The following is an 8,187-nucleotide window of genomic DNA, read 5'->3' as shown; positions in this document are numbered from 1 at the left end:
CCCCCCCCCCCCCCCCCCCCCCCGCCTTGCTGGGAGGCTGGGTCATTTATCCATTCACTTTCATCTCCTACTATTTGAAGGCTTCCTTTTGGGAATGTTAACTGCTCCCTTCCCGGGCTGCCTGCCGTCTTTGGTATGTGGGAATACTTGCTCCCTCTTATTCTGTTCTCTGTTCTTTAGGGCTTCAGCCAAAAATGAGCCAGAAAAGACATCATTTTAACATTTAACATTGTGTGTATGTGATTGATCTATTTATCTATCTCTGCATTTTATATACACATATATATAATTTCTGCATTATATCCTGCACTATAGGATCTGCATAATACTCTGTTATTTGGATTTACATAAACTTAAATTAACCAACATCCTATATTTAGTACGTTTCTAATTATTTGCTTTTATGCAAATATGCATACAAAATGTACATATTTATTCAGTATTGTTAGTGTTTTTTGAATTTTCTTAGGCTACAGCTATAGAAGTGAGAGTCAAAGAGGATGACATCCTTAAGATTCTTAATACTTTTTTTTTCCAAATTGTTTTTCTGAGAGGTTTTATTGACCTATCCTCCCATCAGCAGTGTCAGAGAGCATTTATGGTGAACTTTGGCAATGACCGGGAATGGGTAACCAAGAGAGTTTGTAAGATCTTATTGCTTAAAGAACTTTTAGTGCAGTGGAGATGTCTATTTATTTAGGATAGGTTAGGATAGGTTAGGGGGTTATTCTATTAAAATAGAAAAGGGATGGATGATACTTACTCTGCATTCCCCAACTTCTCTATTCCAAAAATGCTTTTTTTTTTTTTTTTATTATATTGGCTGAAAAGAACACATGCCCACCGATGGGCACACGTTAAACACAGAGAACAGATTCTTAGCAAAGAGCCCCAGTCTGGGAATATTTGAGTTTTCAAAGGTGCCATCACTTGTTCCATCTTATTTTCTGTTGGTCCATGTAATAAATGAATTGCCAGGTATTCTGTGTTCAAATTTCCATGACTATGTGGAAAAGGATAAACCAGATACATGTTAGGATTCTTGGAATTTCAATATACATTACCAAACGTTTTGAGGAAAGTCCGATAAGGAAAAGGCTCAAGCTACTGATCATCAGGATAGGGAAGGACTTGATTTTCCTTTGTTTCTTCTGTTTCCCATGAGTTGACTGGTAATCAAAGAAAGAGATAAAAAATGGGGGTCAAGGGAAGAGGGAAAACAAAGATCTAGATAAATTGGATTTCAGTTCAGCCCTTGGATTAGTGAGCAGGGGCCATATTCCTCCATCAGAATGCAGGTGAACAATGAATTGCAGCCACATCTATGTTTTTTCCAATGCTTCCTCTGTCTTCATGTTTGACCTCCTTGCCTTTCTTATCTTACAGGCTCAGGGCACATTCACATCTGTCACCAACAAGAAATGGGCTTGGGTGTCACCGGAAACAAGGAGAACAGAATCTAAGGATTCTCAAGCCCAGAAAAAACTCTGACTTCTCCATTTTCTCTGAGGCCTCACACTAGATCTTTTAAAGTTCTCAACAGGGATAATTGGTTATGTTCCTGAAAGAACTTGGTAAACAGCTGATTTTCAACCCTTGTAGGTCCCCATCAGTGTCTGGGCCATTCCTCCAAAACACCAGGGGGAGCTGTTGTGCTGCCCAGTCCCAGCACCAAGATGGTTCCTAAGTGGAGTGTGGCTATAGACATAATGTATCTGCAAACCATCACGACCCAAGTACCTAGGATATACCAGTCATAGAGAGCAGAATACTTGAAACTGGGACAGTCCCAGAGTTTCCAGAACTATGGTGGCCAATGTCCATGGAGGGAAATGTAGTTCCTATCACATCTGTAAGCTGCTACCTCCTCAAACTTCCCCCTTTCACTGTGTTTTGATTCTTGATGAGGTTTGCAGATGAAACAAGTGAAAAATGAATCCATCCTAAAGTAATAAAGAGCATCTTGGAAGGAAGAGATGTAGACAGAAATATCACTGCCACCATATGGCTTACATTCCATGCCTGCCAGTTCCTAAAATGTCTGATTAGTGGATATTTTCCAAGGTCCTAGACCTGGAGCTGAAACAGTAGGTACTCAATAAATACTTGCTGAATGGAGAAATGACTCCAGTTTCAGGGCTGGTCTTGCCACTCTCTGACCACTTGGTCCCTCTGGGATTCAGGCCCTCCTCTGGGAAGTAGTGGGTGGGAGGAGAAAGTGAGATTCCACTACCTAATCACTGGGGTCTGCCTTATTTGGGATGTTCTGTAGTTTCCATATGCAAGGACCTGGTTAGTTAAGTGTCTTAGGTAGGGGTCTTCTTTACTGTCTCCCAGAATAAACTGACCCATACAAGAAAGAGAAACAGTCCTTTTCTTGAGCACAATATCAGAGTATGCCCATGTTGAAACAAAATAAAAGCTCTCTTTTTCAGTTTGGCTCTGCCTCTGTTGCCCCTGAAACTCATGATTCTAAAGCCTGTAGGGGGATACACTGAATCCTCTCTGCAAGGCAGCCCCCAGTTTGGTGTGGCCAGCGCTCCTCCCTGTTTGCTTTCGGTTGCTCTATATGCTCCTTGTTCCTGTGGGCATCCCATAGCGGTGCTGCTCCACATGGACAGTCCCTTTCAGGAGCAGCTGGTGTTCCGGTTTCCAGTTTTTCCAACACTTGCAGAAGTAGGTTCATTGTTCCTGCTCAGAAATGCCATCATCTCTTGGCTGACACTCCCTTCTCAGGGCTCTGGGTCCCAGCGCCACGGGGCCCTTCCTCCAGCAGAGCATTAACCCCTTTGAGAGGGCTGAATTTTAGCCCTGGGGGTGTCTTCCTCCAGGCCTTCAAGTTTTCATAATTCTAGTATTCCCTTTTGTTCCCTCATACTGAGAGACTTAGCTGCTTCTAATAACTGCTACCTCTTTGCTACTTTAGTATTCCCCTTCACCTTTTCTGTTCCTAGTACTAAGTTAATTATTCTTTAAATTCTCTCCGTGAAGATAACGCATGTGTTTTCTGTTGGCCAAGTCTAGATCCTGACTGATAGATGTCCTATAACAGGGGAGACAGAGGTCATCCCATGAGCCCATAAAATCCCAGGCATGTCAGGCTGTCTACTTGTGTGCAGGTGAAGTGGCTCCAGCAGGCCAAAGGGAGTCCCCCAAAGGAGAATGGAGGCCAGTACAAAGCACTAGGGAAGAAAATGCACACCAGAGCTGGAAAAGCATGCAATGAACCAGTAAAAGGGATCTGAAGGGACCTGCCCAGAACCCTGGTGGCTTCCCCTATGTGGACATAGAAAAATCCAGCTTACCACACACAGAGGCTTAGGGGCTAGATGTGTGATTTGGGCAACTGGTGTCCCAGGAGCTTGGGGAAGGGAAACATCAGTCAAGTCAGGGAGGATCAGAACATCTCTTGGAGAGATAGACATAGAGAGGGGGACAGTGCTTTCCAGGCTGGAGAACCAGGGACAAGAATGGTCAAGGCAAATCCAGGGACACGGACTCTACTTCAGGGAAGCCTCATACACGAGGCCAAGGAACTTGCTGGAGTCTTTACTTTGCTTCTGTATATTGGCATCATACCACAATGTCATCCTCAAAAATCATACATGACTCAGGCGTGGTCCACACCACCCAGCAGGTCCCAGGAGCAAGTTGGGGTGAAACAAAAAGATGTGCTTGCTGAAAGAAGGGACCAGTCTTCCCTGTACTAGCTTTAGATGGACCTGGGATGGCACCCTGTTTGCTGGCTCCTCCTGGAAGGGACATCTGACAGTTGATGCAATTGATGCTAGGATGTCACACAGTAGGAAGCTTGTGATATATGGTCTGGAGAATAGGTCCCTTCAGATTTCCACCGCATGTCGTCTTGATTTCCTTAGCTATACACCGAAGCAATTAGACACACCTTGTCCAAATGACTCCAGATCTTTCCCAGACCTGGTTGGGGGCAGTGTTCTTAATCTCCACATGTAACAGATCTTCCAGGATGGTCCCAAAGGCAAATGCATTGGTTTGGGAGTGTGGTCACAGTGACCTTGTACCACACTGTCAAAAGGCACAAGTCCTCCTCTCAAGAAGCTTGTGGTTAGCAGGTAAAGCCACCTTGTCTTATCACTCAGTGCTTTCACCCAGATGCACACGGCTACCATAGAGGTCCAGGCACAGGAGTGGTCCCAACATCCTTCCTTGGTCTTGGTGGGTCATGGGGAAAGAGAAGCAAATAGGCAAATGAAGTGTGTATGGTGGTGGTAGGGGGCTGGCTTGGAGAAGCAGGGTTGTTCAGCTGCCCATGAGTCATGACTGGGCCCAGCAGGCATGCTGCCTTGGGAGGAAGTAGGCTTGGAGAACCAGCCTTGACCCTGTACCACCTTCTCCGGGGCTTCCTGATTTCCTGTCTGGCTGGAGAGAGAGCACCAGGGAGGCTGCAGAACCACTGTGGAGAAGTGAGGCTCCCTTTGTTAGTCTGTTCCAAACCCCATTCGAGATGGACAGTGTTCAGGCCCAGCTGTGCATCTGTCCTTGACTGCTTAGCCATGAAGTGTGGAACTACAGCGAGGGAGGGTCAGGTGGCAGAAGAGAAGTTCCAAGGGGGGAACAGAAGAACATGAGGGCCAGGGCAGAAGAGGAGGAGGAAAGAAAGGCTCCCAGAGGACAGAGGCAAAGTAGTGGGGACACTTGGAGGAAGGAAGGAGAGAGAAAGGTGTTGGGTGGGGGGCGGGCATCTCTGCCTCCTGGGGGCAAAGAGCTGGGGTGGGTTGGGCACCTGGGGCAGTGGGGGGTGAGGAGGAGGTTGGAGGGAGAGGCTGCCCATAGGAGGCCTCGGCTGCCCCGGGCACCCCAGAATCCTTCCAGGCTGGTGGAAGAGCACGACCTGCCTGCCAGCCCGGCAGTAGTGGGCGCAGCGGCCCTTCCCAGCATGCACACTCACAAGCCAGCTGTTGGCCTTTTTTTCTCTTGCCCGCTTAGCTTCCCCCCTCCCCGCTTCCAGTTCTCAGAACTCACTCCCATTGGATTCCAGGAAGTGGCTGGTGCAACTCTGTAACCAAATCCCCTCGAATCCCTTTGTATACTGTGTATGCCCCTCTGCCCCTCCGCCCTGTCCTTCATGGCTGGGTCTGGGTCGGGTTACAGAGAACTCGGGATCAGCGGGCGGCAGGCCTGGGACTGTTGGGCTCTCAGAGCCTCTCAGAGCAATCCCGCCCACCACCAGCAGGCCGCCCTCCCGGACTAGCCCAGCCCTGCAGACTTCGCCCACCCGTCACACCCACCTCCCAGATGCTGGTGGGCCAATGTGCCTCCAGCCGGTTCTCCTGGTGGGGAGGGGTGTCACCAGGCCTGTCCCTGGTCCCTCTCTCCCTCCATTGGTCCTGGGTCCAGGCATAGCTCATTTCCTCCAGCCAATCCTTTTCTAGGGGTTGCAGGCTCTGCAGGAGGTGGTCAGAGGACACGTTTTCACTGTCCTCAGAAGAACTGATGTCCGCCTGGGGCTGAGGGATGGTTTCCTTTTCCTGCATCTTTGTTGTCCAGCTCCTTCCTCCTCTCTGTGGAGGGTACTTTTGACCACATCTTACCTGAGAGGTGGGGCGGCAGGTCAGGGGTTGGCAAGGTTTTACTGTAAAGGAAAAGTTGGTAAATATTTTAGTCTTGGCAGGGCCACATATGTTTCTGGTACATATGCCTTTCCTTACCACCCCCCCCCCCCCCCCCCCCCCCGCCCTTTAAAAATGTCAACCAAAAAAAAAAAAGAAAAAGAAATTCCTAGTTAAAAGGCTGTACAAAAATATGCCATGGCCAGATTTGGCCATAGTTTGTTGACCCCTGGGCTAGATGTTCTCTCAGGCTGTTACCTGTTTAAAATGTCTTAAAAACTAATTCTGGGCCTAGATTGAGCTGTGCTGAGTCCTAATTCTACAGAGGGTCATCCTGAGATTGTTGACAAAGGGTACCACAATCTAATAAGTTTGGGAAGCAGATCCCTTTCTACAAGGACTTCACAGAACATTTACTCAGTGGGAACCATGTCTCTCCCAAGCCAGACCTTGGGAGATTCTAGTGTGTTTGTCTGTAGCACTCTGGCTTTAAGGAAAATTGCTGGTGTTCTGTGAAATACCCTTGGAGAAACATTTTTCTATATGGATCTTCTCCCAGCTCTGCTTTGACTTTGAAGGATCTACTTTTCATCTGGAGTTTGAACCCTCTCCCCAGCAGCAAGTAGCATGAACACCAGGAGGACATATCTGTTTGCTGAGCAGCCTCTTCTGGCCAGGAAGAAGGGGCATCAGGGGATTGGGAAGCAGGAAAAGGTCTGGGACCTTGTGCTTTGGAGTTGAGGAAGGGCCCAAGAGCCTGAGATGGGGCAGCAGGCCCCTCAAGAGTGGGATATAGGGTCTCTCCTATTCCCCAGGTAGGGGGCTTGGAGAGCTCATTCATGATAGCCCATGGAGCAGTGAGATCCTACCCAGCCCCTGCACCACCCATGTGGGCACATGCAGTTAGACCAGTCAGATGACATCCCCAAGGACCAACTTGCTGTGAGGGAAAGTGCATGTTCAAGTCTCAGAGACCTGGGCTCTGTTCTCTGTTCCACTAAGAATTAGCTATGCAATGTCGGGCAAATCTTTTCCTCTTGGGATCTCAGCTTTTCTCCCCTGCAGCTCTAGGAGATGTTCCTTCGGCCAGCTTCATTACTTGTTGGTGATGTTCGAATAAAGAAAGCCCATGTGTCTGGCAGGATACCTGCAGAATGGAAGGGATTGTCCCCGAGCCACCTTTGTGTGGTGACCCATGGACCCAAAGAATGCCAGCCCATGTAATGGTCTGTGGTCACTGCCCATCTCTGCCCTGTGGGGACTGAAGCTCTGAATTATAGCCCACATTCTCTGAGTTTCCTTCCAGATTTCAGGCAGGAGGTCCAGTGGGAACAGCATTAGAGAGAGAGGTGAAAATATGGTTTGATGAGGAAGAGCAAGTAGTCCTCTGCCCTGTGGCGGTCATCTGAAAGCAAGAATGGGGATGGGATGGAGGGTGCCTGGCTGCAGAAACATCACTCATGTGGGCAGTCTGTGGAGATTTGCAAGGTCTCAGTGTGAATGCCAGAGATCTTGCTAGCAGTCCAGAGGGCAGGACTTGGGTTGCCAGGTTTCTCCTCTGTGATTCAGATCAAGGTTGGGACCAGGGCAGCAGGTTGCTTCTGGTATAGCCTGGGTGACAGTGGCTGGGGCAGCATCTGTCAGCCCTCTGGGGAAGATGACACAGACAAGGTCCTATTGTGCTTGGCACCAAAGTGAGGAGAGGGCCCCAGGTAGAAGGTGGTGAGATGAGACGTTAAAAAGTCGATCAAACGCCTTCATCATCAGAACGAATATTTTGCTCAAACCTTAAATCCAGGGAAGAAGGACACAGAGAAGTGACAAGTGCAGGGGAAAGCTGAAAACAAGTAACATCTTCAGATGGGCACTTGGCAGTTTGGTCGTAAGTGGACAAGTGGTGTGGGAGCTGAGTGCAGAAAGAAAACACCACCAACCTAGAATTCTGTATCCAGCAAAATTATCCTTCAAAAGGAAGAAGCAGTGGGGCACCTGGGTGGCGCAGTCGGTTAAGCATCTGCCTTCGGCTCAGGTCATGATACCAGGGTCCTGGGATCGAGCCCCGCATCGGGCTCCCTGCTTGGCGGGAAGCCTGCTTCTCCCTCTCCCACTCCACCTGCTTGTGTTCCCTTTCTCGCTGTGTCTCTCTCTGTCAAATAAATAAATAAAATCTTTAAAAAAAAAAAAAAAAAAAAAAAAGGAAGAAGCAGTAAAGACTAGACATTCTGAGACAAACAAGAACAGAAGGAGTTTGTCCCCAGGTGGCCTGCCTTGCAAGAAATGTTAAAAGTTCTTCAGAGAGAAGGAAAATTATATGGGTCAGAAACTCAGAGCTACATAAAGAAAAGAAGCCAAAAAACTTTTTAAAATAATAATAAAGAAAAGAAGCATTAGAGCATTAGAGAAGGAGTAAATGGAGACAAAGTCAATCTTTTATTTTTATTATTCTTAATTGATCTACCAGAGAGCAGTTTGTTCAAAATTATAGGACCCACAATGTATTCAGTAATTATGGTTTATGAATAAGCAAAATGAGTGACAGTAATGTTGTAAGGGATGGCAGGAGGAATTGAGAATATTCTGTTATTATTATGAGGCATCC

The sequence above is a fragment of the Phoca vitulina genome, unplaced genomic scaffold (assembly GCF_004348235.1).
Source record: "Phoca vitulina isolate PV1807 unplaced genomic scaffold, GSC_HSeal_1.0 scaffold1, whole genome shotgun sequence".
NCBI lineage: Eukaryota > Metazoa > Chordata > Mammalia > Carnivora > Phocidae > Phoca > Phoca vitulina.
The sequence above is the reverse complement of the archived record's forward strand: the minus strand, read 5'-3'. Positions refer to the sequence as shown.